The following is a 14820-nucleotide window of genomic DNA, read 5'->3' on the forward strand; positions in this document are numbered from 1 at the left end:
ATTCTACTAATTTAATCTACACTTTAGTTACTAAATAAACAGAACAATATTTAACAGAAATGAACATTTATATTACATATTGAGTACAAATACTCAACATAAACATCAAAATGCAATGAACTGAACAGCAATAACAAATGAGCAAATAAGCAGTAACAAATTAAAAACGAGTAAAAAAGCAGTAAATAGGGAATAATCAAACACCTAGGAACGATAGATGATTGGTGGTCTCATCTCATGCAGTCGTGATCTTCAGTCATCTTCATGGTGATCACTTCTGCAGACGGGGTTGTTGCAGGTTCTGCGCATGTGGTTTTCTGATCCTGTTCTCGGGAACAGATGTAGCATCTCATCCTCTCCTCTCCTCTCCTCCTCCTCCTCTCCTCTCATCCTCTCCTCCTCCTCTCATCCTCTCCTCTCCTCCTCTCCTCCTCCTCCTCTCCTCTCCTCTCTCCTCTCTCCTCTCCTCTCTCCTCCTCTCTCCTCTCCTCTCCTCCTCCTCTCCTCTCCTCCTCCTCTCCTCTCCTCCTCTCTCCTCTCCTCTCCTCCTCTCCTCTCCTCCTCTCCTCCTCTCCTCCTCCTCTCCTCTCCTCTCCTCTCCTCTCCTCTCCTCTCCTCTCCTCTCTCCTCTCCTCTCCTCTCCTCTCCTCTCCTCCTCCTCCTCTCCTCCCTCCTCTCCTCCTCTCCTCTCCTCCTCCTCTCCTCCTCTCCTCTCTCCTCTCATCCTCTCCTCTCTCCTCTCCTCTCCTCTCCTCCTCTCTCCTCCTCTCCTCTCTCTCCTCCTCTCCTCTCCTCCTCATCCTCTCCTCTCCTCCTCCTCTCCTCCTCTCCTCTCCTCCTCCTCCTCTCCTCTCCTCTCCTCCTCTCCTCTCCTCTCCTCTCCTCTCCTCTCCTCTCCTCTCCTCTCTCCTCTCCTCTCCTCTCCTCTCCTCTCCTCCTCCTCCTCTCCTCCCTCCTCTCCTCCTCTCCTCTCCTCCTCCTCTCCTCCTCTCCTCTCTCCTCTCATCCTCTCCTCTCTCCTCTCCTCTCCTCTCCTCCTCTCTCCTCCTCTCCTCTCTCTCCTCCTCTCCTCTCCTCCTCATCCTCTCCTCTCCTCCTCCTCTCCTCCTCTCCTCTCCTCCTCCTCCTCTCCTCTCCTCTCCTCCTCTCCTCTCCTCTCCTCTCCTCTCCTCCTCTCCTCTCCTCCTCTCCTCTCATCCTCTCCTCCTCTCCTCTCCTCTCCTCTCCTCCTCTCCTCCTCTCCTCTCCTCTCCTCTCCTCCTCTCCTCTCCTCTCCTCCTCCTCTCTCCTCCTCTCCTCTCATCCTCTCATCCTCTCCTCTCCTCTCCTCCTCTCCTCTCCTCCTCTCCTCCTCTCTCCTCTCTCTCCTCCTCCTCTCCTCTCCTCATCCTCTCCTCCTCTCTCTCCTCTCCTCTCATCCTCTCCTCTCCTCCTCTCCTCTCTCCTCCTCTCATCCTCTCCTCCTCCTCTCCTCCTCCTCTCTCTCCTCTCATCCTCTCCTCCTCTCCTCCTCCTCCTCCTCTCCTCTCCTCTCCTCTCTCCTCTCCTCCTCTCCTCTCCTCCTCCTCCTCTCCTCCTCTCATCCTCTCCTCTCATCCTCTCCTCTCCTCTCCTCCTCTCATCCTCCTCTCTCTCCTCCTCTCCTCTCCTCTCCTCCTCCTCTCATCCTCTCCTCCTCTCATCCTCCTCCTCTCCTCTCCTCCTCTCATCCTCCTCTCTCTCCTCTCCTCCTCTCCTCTCATCCTCTCCTCTCCTCTCCTCCTCTCCTCTCCTCCTCTCCTCTCCTCCTCTCATCCTCTCCTCTCATCCTCTCCTCTCCTCTCCTCCTCTCCTCTCCTCCTCTCATCCTCTCCTCTCCTCTCCTCCTGTCCTCCAGGTGGATGCTGCACACTGGTGGTGGTGGTTGAGGAGAAACCCCCCCCACATGACTGTTAAGTGTTATGGGTGTACAGCGATACACAGTAAAGCGCTGTATAAATGCCTCATTCATTCATTCATTCATCCTCTTACTGGGGGTTGCTTCTGTGTGAGATGCGGAAGCTTCATTTCCACCTCTAGACATCCTTTTGCTTTTTTCAGGACTTTTTTCTCTCATCTCCTGGTTCTTTTCTTGCTGTCCACTCACAGACTTGCCGGTGTAAACTTGCATTTGCCAGGCATAGCTTGTTCTTGTGTCGCATGCTGCCCAGATTTTGATGCCGTATTTCGCTGGCTTACTGGGTATGTACTGTTTGAATGGACAGCGTCCTCCGAACGGCTCCAGGCTCTCATCAGCCGTGACATCAGGGCCAGGAGTGGACATCATCGGCAGACGTTCATCCTATTTGTTCCTCACAAGCCGGATCGCTGCTAATTTGTCGTTTGCACGTTGAACAATTCTTGTCTGCTTGTCATCAAACCTAAGGACCCTTAAAATTTTCTTGAAGGTCTCCAAAGACACGACTGCCCTTCCGGAGTCTGGATGCCATAAACTTGCCATGGCCTCACTGTTGGAGCGGTTTATCCCGGAAAGAACAACAAGACCAATATAAGCCTGAATGTCTGCCAAATCCAGATCTGCCCACTCATCAGCAAAAACTGGTCTCCCCTCCACAGTCGTCATTTCAAGCACAGTCTCTTGACATTTCCTCAGTAAAAAATAGCCCAAAGATTTGATGTCTTCAGCATAATAAAATTCATACCTGGTTATTTCCGGGGTCGTCTGCAGTGCTGTCTTTGAATGTTTTGCATGAGGGGGTGGAGATGATGTCCAGCGAATGCTTCCATTTGTAGAGAGGTAAATGTTGGGCTCCTCATCAGCATCCTCTTCTTCTGAATTGTCATCAGTTTCGTTGTGATCTTGGTCCTGCTGTAGGTGGTCTTCAGTAAGTCCTCTGCTTCAGCGTCTGCCACATCTTCACCATCACCGGAGTCTAAATACAATCCAGGGTCTGTATCTATACAGGGTCTACAAGTGAAAGTATTAGTCTCCTGAAGACTGATGTTTAACAGAATGAGCTCTGTGCTCTGTGTAAGGTGCAGTTATACACGAGTCATGACTTTGTTTTCATTACAAATGTGCAGAACCAGACTAAATACTCCGATAGCAGAAAAGGTCATCTGCCTCAAACTCTGTATTTGAACTGTGTGTCTGTGCTAACTTGTATTCTCTCTCTCTCTCTCTGCACACACACACACACACACTGTTGTTGTGTCAGTGTCACTCATTTATTTTTGTAGTGGTTCTGCATTTTGGATTATTTTATTTGACAAATTATTAGAGAGCGGTTTTTATAGTGTGTGTGTGTGTGTGTGTGTGTGTGTGTGTAAGCATGATCATTTGGCATTGTGGATGTTTTAAAGTGTGCAACTTCATTTCTGTGTATGTGTGTTCTGCGTTGTTTCTGATTTTGAGGATGAATTTTGTCCATTTTAAGCAGGGTCTCCAGGACCCCGAACAGCATGAGTGTGTTTTTGTGCTCGTACTTTGGCCTAAATCATTGGTTCACTTGATTTGTTCAAAAACAGATTAATTCAGGAACAAAACACTGCTTCGTCATGCAGCGACTCTCAAGACGTGTTTTTGTTTGTTTTTTGCAAAATGAGTGACATACTCAATGTCAGCTCGCACCTTGTTAAAACAACAATTATGATATTATCAGATGATAAATATTGCACCCCTCTAGTTCCTGACATTCCATAAAATCAAAATGAAGCAGCAAACGAATGTGTTGGCATGAGTAACAATTAACAGACTACAGAAGTGAAGCCTTTACCTGCTGGCAGCCATGGACCGAGCACCAGGAGATACTAGCGATCAGGGGCGGACTGAGGATAAAAAGCCCTGGGCTTTCACAGAGCGGCCCACCACGCCATAAACCCACCAGCTCATTATGACCAGAGACATTTTTAACACCACTAACATAACAATATAACATAATACAGATGTTTAAATGCTTTCAATTGTTTTTTAATTGAAATTGACATTAATGAATGACTAGCATACTTTACTAGTCCATATAATAATGTTCTGCTTTGGTCTGAAAACTTGTATGTGCAGAATGTGGACTGTATTGGTCTTATATCTGTCCTTTTGCAGGAGCTTGACATCTCCTGTCATTTTACTGAACAGAGCTCCAATTGTGGAAAACAGTATACAAATTCTTAATAATGAAAATAGAGTAAACAGTAATATTGTGAAATATATAATGTCACAATTTAAAACAGCTGTTTTCTATGTGAATATCTGTTAAACTGTAATTTATTTCTGTGATGTGCAGCTGTATTTTCAGCATCATTACTGCAGTCTTCAGTGTCACATGATCTTCAGAAATCATTCTAATATGCTGATTTACTGCTCAACAAACATTTCTGATTATTATCAATGTTGAAAACAGTTGTGCTGCATAATATTTTTGTGGAAAATGTGATACATTACCATTCAGTGTGGGGTAAGATTAAAAATATATGAATTAATACTTTTATTCAACAAGGTTGCATTAAATTTATTTAAGTGACAGTAAGAGATTTATACTTATCACAAATTATTTATATTTCAAATAAATGCTGTTCTTTAACTTTGTATTCATCAAATAAGTATCACAGTTTCCACAAAAAAAAAAAAGTTTTCAGCACTGATAATAATAAGAACAATTATTAACTAGATTAAAAAGTTCGTCGAGACAAACTTTAGGTTGGCTTGAGAAAGCCTAGCCTGAATGTTTAAAGCAGTTGTGAAAGCTTGAAGTTTAAAGGTTTTCAGTTTGAAATAGGCTAGTTAAGTATTCATTTACTGGTTTTTAAAAGGTAAAAACCAGAAAAAGGTTGATAGCATGATTAGCATGTTACTAGCATGATTAGCAAGTGACTAGCATGTTGCTAGCATGTTTCTAGCATGATTAGCAAGTGACTAGCATGTCACCAGCATGTTTCTAACATGATTAGCATGTTGCTAGCATGATTAGCAAGTGACTAGCATCTTGCTAACATGACTAACAAGTGACTAGCATGTTTCTAACATGATTAGCATGTTACTAGCATTTTGCTAGCATGATTAGCAAGTGACTAGCATCTTGCTAGCATGACTAACAAGTGACTAGCATGTCGCTAGCATGTTTCTAACATGATTAGCATGTTACTAGCATGTTGCTAGCATGATTAACAAGTGACTAGCATCTTCTTGGCATGACTAGGAAGTGACTAGCATGTCGCTAGCATGTTTCTAACATGATTAGCATGCTACTAACATGTTGCTAGCATGATTAGCATGTTACTAACATGTTGCTAGCATGTTTCTAACATGATTAGCATGTTGCTAGCATGACTAGCATCTTGCTAGCATGACTAGCAGGTGACTAGCATGTCGCTAGGATGTTTCTAACATGATTAGCATGTTACTAGCATGTTCTTAGCATGATTAGCAAGTGACTAGCATGTCGTAGCATGTTTCTAACATGATTAGCATGCTACTAACATGTTGCTAGCATGACTAGCAAGTGACTAGCATGTCGCTAGCATGTTGCTAGCATGATTAGCAAGTGACTAGCATCTTGCTAGCATGACTGGCAAGTGACTAGCATGTCGCCAGCATGTTTCTAACATGATTAGCATGTTACTAGCATGTTCTTAGCATGATTAGCAAGTGACTAGCATCTTCTTGGCATGACTAACAAGTGACTAACATGTCGCTAACATGTTTCTAACATGATTAGCATGCTACTAACATGTTTCTAACATGACTATCAAGCGACTAGCATGTCGCTAGCATGTTTCTAACATGATTAGCATGTTACTAGCATCTTCTTGGCATGACTAACAAGTGACTAGCATGTCGCCAGGATGTTTCTAACATGATTAGCATGCTACTAGCATCTTGCTAGCATGACTAGCATCTTCTAGCATGACTAGGAAGTGACTAGCATGTCGCTAGGATGTTTCTAACATGATTAGCATGTTGCTAGCATGATTAGCAAGTGACTAGCATCTTGCAGCATGACTAACAAGTGACTAGCATGTCGCCAGGATGTTTCTAACATGATTAGCATGTTGCCAGCATGATTAGCAAGTGACTAGCATCTTGCTAGCATGACTAGCAAGTGACTAGCATGTCGCTAGGATGTTTCTAACATGATTAGCATGTTGCTAGCATGATTAGCAAGTGACTAGCATCTTGCTAGCATGACTAGCAAGTGACTAGCATGTCGCTAGGATGTTTCTAACATGATTAGCATGTTACTAGCATGTTGCTAGCATGATTAGCATGTTACTAGCATGTTGCTAGCATGATTAGCATGTTACTAGCATGTCGTTAGCATGGTTAGTATGTTGCTAGGATAGATAGAAAGATTAGAAATATTAGCTAGATGAGTTTGAATGGATTAGAAATAGTACATAGAAGGGAAGCTTGATTGAGTCTCAAAGGATTCTGGGAGTTTAAAAGTTGTATTTTGACAGTTGGAGTTTTATCAATGGGATTTTATGATTTTTAATCTTCCGTTTTATGAAAACTATAAGTCCAATCAGTTAGAAAAGATATAGCACACTAAGTGAGATCAGTCTGAACAGCTGGGCTGAGTTTGGTGATTCTAGCTTGAAAGCTCTAGGAGGAGATGCATTCAGAAATTTAGTCTAAGAATAATAATAATAACTAGAATGTACATTTCCTGAAGAAAATGTGAGTGGTGCTTGCAGTGGCAAAACTCGGCGCTGGGCAGATACTACAGTGTTCTGCGCGATTGTAGAGAGCCAACTCCCATGTCTGTATGATGTTGTGGAGCAGAGATATGACTTCTTTATGTTGCTATACGGTTGCTAGGGTTCTCTATGTGGTTGCTGGGGTGTAGCTGCACAGTCGCCATGGTGATACTTACAGACTGGTTTTTCAGCCCAATCAAAAGAGGCCACCCCTATGCCTATACGACGTTCTGGTGCTGAGAAATTGCTTATTCATGTGTTTGTATGGTTGCTAGGGTACTCTAAATGGTTGCTATGGTGTGGATATACAATTTATGGGATGATATTTAAAGACTATTTGACAGTCTGAATCAACAGAGCCCAACCCCATGTTTCTACAAGGTTTTGGTCCTGAATAATTGTTTTTTAATGTCCTTTTACGGTTGCTAGGGTGCTGTAAGTGGTTGCTAGGGCATAGGTATGAAGTTGTCATGTCAGTACTTATTGGCTGCTTGATAGACCGAGTCAAAAGAGCCCTCCCCCAAGTCTCTGTGACCTCCTGATCCAAAGATATAATCTCACTAATTTTGTGCCAATGTTAAGTCTATGGGACTTTTTTGCCCAAATGTTTTCGTCCACCAGACGAACATCGTACACTCAATTACTTATAAAAGATATAGCACACCTCTCCTCAATGTGTCGCATGATTTGACACCTCATTCATGGGTCTACGACAAAAGGTGCAGGAGGAGTAGCGTGCCGAAGTTTTGTCTGGGCGAATAGTAATAACAATACTAGAATGTACATTTCCTGAAGAAAATGTGAGTGGTGCTTGCAGTGGCAAAACTCGGCACTGGGCCATCAGTAAAGTTTTCAGCATGATTGTAGAGAGCCAACTCCCATGTCTGTATGATGTTCTGGAGCTGAGATATGGCTTCTTTATGTTGCTATACGGTTGCTAGGGTTCTCTATGTGGTTGCTAGGGTGTAGCTGCACAGTTGCCATGGTAATACTTACAGACTGGTTTTTCAGCCCAAACAAAAGAGGCCACCCCCATATCTATACCACTTTCTGTTGCTGAGAAATTGCTTATTCATGAGTTTATTCAGTTGCTAAGGTACTCTAATTGGTTGCTATGGTGTGACTATACAGTTTATGGAATGGTATTTAAAGACTATTTGACAGTCTGAATCAACAGAGCCCAACCCCATGTTTCTACAATGTTTTGGTGCTTAAAAATTGTTTGTTAATGTCCTTTTACGGTTGCTAGGGTGCTGTAAGTGGTTGCAAGGGCATAGCTATGAAGTTGTCATGTCAGTACTTATTGGCTGCTTGATAGGCCGAGTCAAAAGAGCCCTCCCCCAAGTCTCTGTGACCTCCTGATCCAAAGATATAATCTCACTAATTTTGTGCCAATGTTAAGTCTATGGGACTTTTTCGCCCAAATGTTTTCGTCCACCAGATGAACATCGTACACTCAATTACTTATAAAAGATATAGCACACCTCTCCTCAATATGTAGCATGATTTGACACCTCATTCATGGGTCTACGACAAAAGGTGCAGGAGGAGTAGCGTGCCGAAGTTTTGTCTGGGCGAATAGTAATAACAATACTAGAATGTACATTTCCTGAAGAAAATGTGAGTGGTGCTTGCAGTGGCAAAACTCGGCGCTGGGCAGATACTACAGTGTTCTGCGCGATTGTAGAGAGCCAACTCCCATGTCTGTATGATGTTGTGGAGCAGAGATATGACTTCTTTATGTTGCTATACGGTTGCTAGGGTTCTCTATGTGGTTGCTGGGGTGTAGCTGCACAGTCACCATGGTGATACTTGCAGACTGGTTTTTCTGCCTCAACAAAAGAGGCCACCCCATATCTATACCACTTTCTGTTGCTGAGAAATTGTTTATTCATGTGTTTGTTCAGTTGCTAAGGTACTCTAATTGGTTGCTATGGTGTGACTATACAGTTTATGGCATGATATTTAAAGACTATTTGACAGTCTGAATCAACAGAGCCCAACCCCATGTTTCTACAATGTTTTGGTGCTTAAAAATTGTTTATTAATGTCCTTTTACGGTTGCTAGGGTGCTGTAAGTGGTTGCTAGGGCATAGCTATGAAGTTGTCATGTCAGTACTTATTGGCTGCTTGATAGGCCGAGTCAAAAGAGCCCTCCCCCAAGTCTCTGTGACCTCCTGATCCAAAGATATAATCTCACTAATTTTGTGCCAATGTTAAGTCTATGGGACTTTTTTGCCCAAATTTTTTCATCCAGCAGACGAACATCATACACTCAATTACTTATAAAACATATAGCACACCTCTATAACTGGGAGGTTACTAAGCGTATTGCTAAGCGGTTGGTAGTTGTCACACATCATTACTATGTAGATTTATAGAGTTATTCGTATGTTCTTAGTCTGATTTAACACTTAGCTAATCACTATTAGCATGTAGCTATTCACTGCTAGCATGTGTAGCATGCATGAGGGAAGTCCTGTTTGCGATCACGAGTCAAAAGAGCAAAACCTGCATGTTTATATGACACTTTTATCCAAAGATATCCTTTTTGATCTGTTTTCAATGGAGGTCTATGGGGTGGTTGCTAGGGTGCTGTAAGTGGTTGCTAGGGTGTGGCTATGAAGGTCATAGGTCATTACTTATTGGTTACTTAAAAGATGAGTCAAATGAGTGTGTGTGAGTTACAGAGAGAGAGAGAGAAGGGGCTCTAAGGGCCTGCGTGTGTGTGTGTGTGAGAAAGTGACAGTTGAGATTCAAATTCACGAACATTCCGCCAATGTAAGTCAATGGGACTTTTTTGCCCGCTTTTTCGTCCGCTGTGCAAACATCGTAGGTCCGATCGCTTAGAAAAGATATAGCCCACATCTCCTCAATGAGCCGGTCGATTTGACACCTCATTCATGGGTCTGTGACAAACGGTGCAGGAGGAGTAGCGAACCGAAGTTTTGTCCAGAAGAAGAATAAGAAGAAGCAGCAGAATAATAATAACTAGATAGAAAAGTTTGTCGAGACAAACTTTAAGTTGGCTTGAGAAAGACGGACCAGAAAGTTTGAAAAGTAAAAAAAAAGTTTAAGAAGTTTAAAAAGTTTAAGTTTGAAAAATGTTAAAAGTTTTAAGTTTGATGGGTTTCAGTCTGAAATAGTTTGAAGTTTAAAGTAGTTTTAAAAGCTTAAAGTTTGATACATAGATAGATAGATAGATAGATAGATAGATAGATAGATAGATAGATGGATGCACAGAGTGGTTGCTATCACGGTTGCTAGGATAACTGGGGTGGTTGCTAGGGTGTTGTTATGTGGTAGATAGATAGATAGATAGATAGATAGATAGATAGATAGATAGATAGATACAGTCAGATGATAGATAGATACAGTCAGTTTATAGATAGATAGATAGATAGATACAGTCAGATGATAGATAGATAGATAGATAGATAAAGTCAGATTATAGATAGATAGATAGATAGATAGATAGATAGATAGATAGATGCACAGAGTGGGACCACAGAGTGGTTGCGATCACGGTTGCTAGGATAACTGGGGTGGTTGCTAGGGTGTTGTTATGTGATAGATAGATAGATAGATAGATAGATAGATAGATAGATAGATAGATAGATAGATACAGTCAGATGATAGATAGATAGATACAGTCAGTTGATAGATAGATAGATAGATAGATAGATAGATAAGAAACATTAGATAGATGAGTTTGAATGGATTAGAAATAGTATTGAGGTCAGTATGACCCCAATCAACTTTCTTTAGTTAAAAAATGTTTCATCTCAGTGGAATAAGATTTTGTGACTTTTCAACATTTTCTATCTGTATTCACATAAAAAAAAAAAAAGTTTAAGTTTGAAAATGTTAAAAGTTTTAAGTTTGATGGGTTTCAGTCTGAAATAGTTTGAAGTTTAAAGTAGTTTTAAAAGCTTAAAGTTTGATACATAGATAGATAGATACAGTCAGTTGATAGATAGATAGATAAGATAGATAGATAAAGTCAGATTATAGATAGATAGATACAGTCAGTTTATAGATAGATAGACAGATAGATAGATAGATAGATGCACAGAGTGGTTGCTATCACGGTTGCTAGGATAACTGGGGTGGTTGCTAGGGTGCTTTAAGTGGTTGCTAGGATGTGGCTATGAAGTTGTTATGTCACTAGTTATTGGCTGCTTGATAGGCCAAGTCAAATGAGCCCACCCCAAGCCTCTGTGACTTCCTGATCCAAAGATATGATCTCACAAATTTTATGCCAATGTTAAGTCTATGGGATTTTTATGATTTTTAATCTTCATTTTTATGAAAACCGTAAGTCGGATTAGTTAGAAAAGATATAGCACGCTAAGTCAGATCAGTCTCAAGACTTGGGCTGAGTTTGGAGTTTGTAGAGTTAAAGCTCTAGGAGGAGTAGCAGTCAGAAATTTTAGTCTCAGAAAAGAATAATAATAACTAGAATGTACATTTCCTGAAGAAAATGTGAGTGGTGCTTGCAGTGGCAAAACTCGGCGCTGGGCAGATACTACAGTGTTCTGCGCGATTGTAGAGAGCCAACTCCCATGTCTGTACAATGTTGTGGAGCAGAGATATGGCTTCTTTACGTTGCTATATGGTTGCTAGGGTGCTTTAAGTGGTTGCTAGGGTGTTGTTATGTGATAGATAGATAGAGTCAGATTATAGATAGATAGATAAGATAGATAGATAAAGTCAGATTATAGATAGATAGATACAGTCAGTTTATAGATAGATAGATAGATAGATGCACAGAGTGGTTGCTATCACGGTTGCTAGGATAACTGGGGTGGTTGCTAGGGTGTTGTTATGTGGTAGATAGATAGATAGACAGAAAGACAGATAGACTTTAGATAGACAGATAGATAGATACAGTCAGTTTATAGATAGATAGATAAGATAGATAGATAGATAGATAAGATAGATAGATACAGTCAGTTGATAGATAGATAGATGCACAGAGTGGTTGCTATCACGGTTGCTAGGATAACTGGGGTGGTTGCTAGGGTGTTGTTATGTGATAGATAGATAGAGTCAGATTATAGATAGATAGATACAGTCAGTTTATAGATAGATAGATACAGTCAGTTTATAGATAGATAGATGAGTTTGAATGGATTAGAAATAGTATTGAGGTCAGTATGACCCCAATCAACTTTCTTTAGTTAAAAATGTTTCATCTCAGTGGAATAAGATTTTGTGACTTTTCAACATTTTCTATCTGTATTCACATAAAAAAAAAAAAATTATTTTACTTTTAGATTGAAATAAATATGTACCTGCAATCAAGTTTTAGTGACAACTTGTGTGGCATTTCTGCAAATTTATGTGGCATTATTGCAAAAGCGAGCACTTATACAGTTTTTAATGTATTTTATAATGTTTAAATATATAATTACAAAATATATATCAGAAAAGATGTGAGAGGAGTAACTGACCACTTCCAGAAAAATGAATGGCTCTCTATGGGCCTCTGCTGGATATATATGGTCATTACACTATTCTTTCAAAATCTGTGATTTCTACAAGTTTTCTCTAACCACCAGATGGCAGTATTGTACACCTAACACCTAGATCAATATCCAGAAACAGTTTAAATTAAATTTAGATCATCATTTAAGAGATTTATTCATAAAATGTAATATTTCACATGCAAGCTAATGGTGTAGCTGAGGATTTTTGTGGTAAACAGGTACAAAAGTACTTCATATCTCCCAAAACACAGCATTAATGTATAGATGAGAAGTAAACAAACAAACAAAAACAAATTCTAACCTTTGAGAAAAATACTGTTTTAATGTATTTTATAATGTTTAAATATATAATTACAAAATATATATCAGAAAAGATGTGAGAGGAGTAACTGACCACTTCCAGAAAAATGAATGGCTCTCTATGGGCCTCTGCTGGATATATATGGTCATTACACTATTCTTTCAAAATCTGTGATTTCTACAAGTTTTTCTCTAACCACCAGATGGCAGTATTGTACACCTAACACCTAGATCAATATCCAGAAACAGTTTAAATTAAATTTAGATCATCATTTAAGAGATTTATTCATAAAAATGTAATATTTCACATGCAAGCTAATGGTGTAGCTGAGGATTTTTGTGGTAAACAGGTACAAAAGTACTTCATATCTCCCAAAACACAGCATTAATGTATAGATGAGAAGTAAACAAACAAACAAAAAAGATATATTATTTGTATGATTAAAATGTATAAATGATTTACAATTACTCTTTCAATCTTCACATTTTATGTCTATTTCTTTTGTGCGTGTGTTTGTGTGTGTTAAATAGGGAAGGTATGTTTGTTTGTGTGTGTGTGTGTGTGTGTGTGTGTGTGTTAGATAAAGAATGAATGGAGAGTGAATATCCTTTAGATAGATAGATAGAGAGATAGATGAGTTTGAATGGGTTAGAAATAGTACATAGAAGGGAAGTCTGATTGAGTCTAATGGGCTTCAGTGTGTTTAGATTTAAATTTTGACAGTTGGAGTTTGATGGAATGTTCAGATGAGCCAATGTAAGTCTATGGGATTTTTTATGATTTTTAATCTTAATTTTTATGAAAACCGTAAGTCGGATTAGTTAGAAAAGATATAGCACGCTAAGTCAGATCAGTCTCAAGACTTGGGCTGAGTTTGGAGTTTGTAGAGTTAAAGCTCTAGGAGGAGTAGCAGTCAGAAATTTTAGTCTCAGAAAAAGAATAATAATAACTAGACAGGAAAGTTTGTCGAGACAAACTTTAAGTTGGCTTGAGAAAGACGGACCAGAAAGTTTGAAAAGTTTGAAAAGTTTGAAAAGTTTAAAAAAAGTTTAAGAAGTTTAAAAAGTTTAAGTTTGAAAAATGTTAAAAGTTTTAAGTTTGATGGGTTTCAGTCTGAAATAGTTTGAAGTTTAAAGTAGTTTTAAAAGCTTAAAGTTTGACACATAGATAGATAGATAGATAGATAGATAGATAGAGTCAGATTATAGATAGATAGATAGACAGAAAGACAGATAGACTTTAGATAGACAGATAGATAGATAGATAGATAGATAAGATAGATAGATAGATAGATAGATAGAGTCAGATTATAGATAGATAGATAGACAGAAAGACAGATAGACTTTAGATAGACAGATAGATAGATAGATAGATAGATAAGATAGATAGATAGATAGATAGATAGATAGACAGATAGATAGATAGATAGATAGATAGATAGATAGATAGATAGATAGATAGATAAGATAGATAGATAGATAGATAGATAAGAAACATTAGATAGATGAGTTTGAATGGATTAGAAATAGTCAGTATGACCCCAATTAACTTTCTTTAGTTAAAAAATGTTTCCCTTCATCACAGTGGAATAAGATTTTGTGACTTTTCAACATTTTCTATCCGTATTCACATAAAAAAAAAAGAAAAAAAAAAGGGCTTGATTCGGTTGTTCTGAAGGTATGTATTATTATTTTATTGTTTTACTAATATGGTCTTTGAAAATTGAAAATGAATGGGAAATACGAAAAAATCTATATATTCTTTTTTAAAATTTGTCAAAAAATAATAATAAATCTAGCATAGGTCTGAAAATTTTCACACAGAAATGAAGGCCTGGTACTAGATCACAAATGCAATGTAGAAAAGATGCGCACACACACATACAAAAACACACATGTGTGACTGCAACAAAGAGCATTTTTATAGAAATTGGCAAATAAAATCAATAAATTCCACAATTAATTCCACACAAAAAAATCAAAGCCTGATACTAGAGCACAAATGCAATGTGGAACGAGCATACTCACTCACGTACGTACACACACACTCTCTTACACACATACCCACCATTCATATCTGCTTATTGCAGTTGTTGTTTTTAGTTTAGTTTTTTTTTTCTTTGTTTTGATTTTATTTACATTTATGTAAAAAAAAAAAAAAGTTTTTTGTGGCATTATTGCAAAAGCGAGCACTTCAAAATACATCAAACAAACAAAAACAAATTCTAACCTTTGAGAAAAATACTGTTTTTAATGTATTTTATAATTTTTCAATATATAATTACAAAATATATATCAGAAAAGATGTGAGAGGAGTAACTGACCACTTCCAGAAAATGAATGGCTCTCTATGGGC

The sequence above is a fragment of the Onychostoma macrolepis genome, chromosome 04 (assembly GCF_012432095.1).
Source record: "Onychostoma macrolepis isolate SWU-2019 chromosome 04, ASM1243209v1, whole genome shotgun sequence".
Taxonomy (NCBI): domain Eukaryota; kingdom Metazoa; phylum Chordata; class Actinopteri; order Cypriniformes; family Cyprinidae; genus Onychostoma; species Onychostoma macrolepis.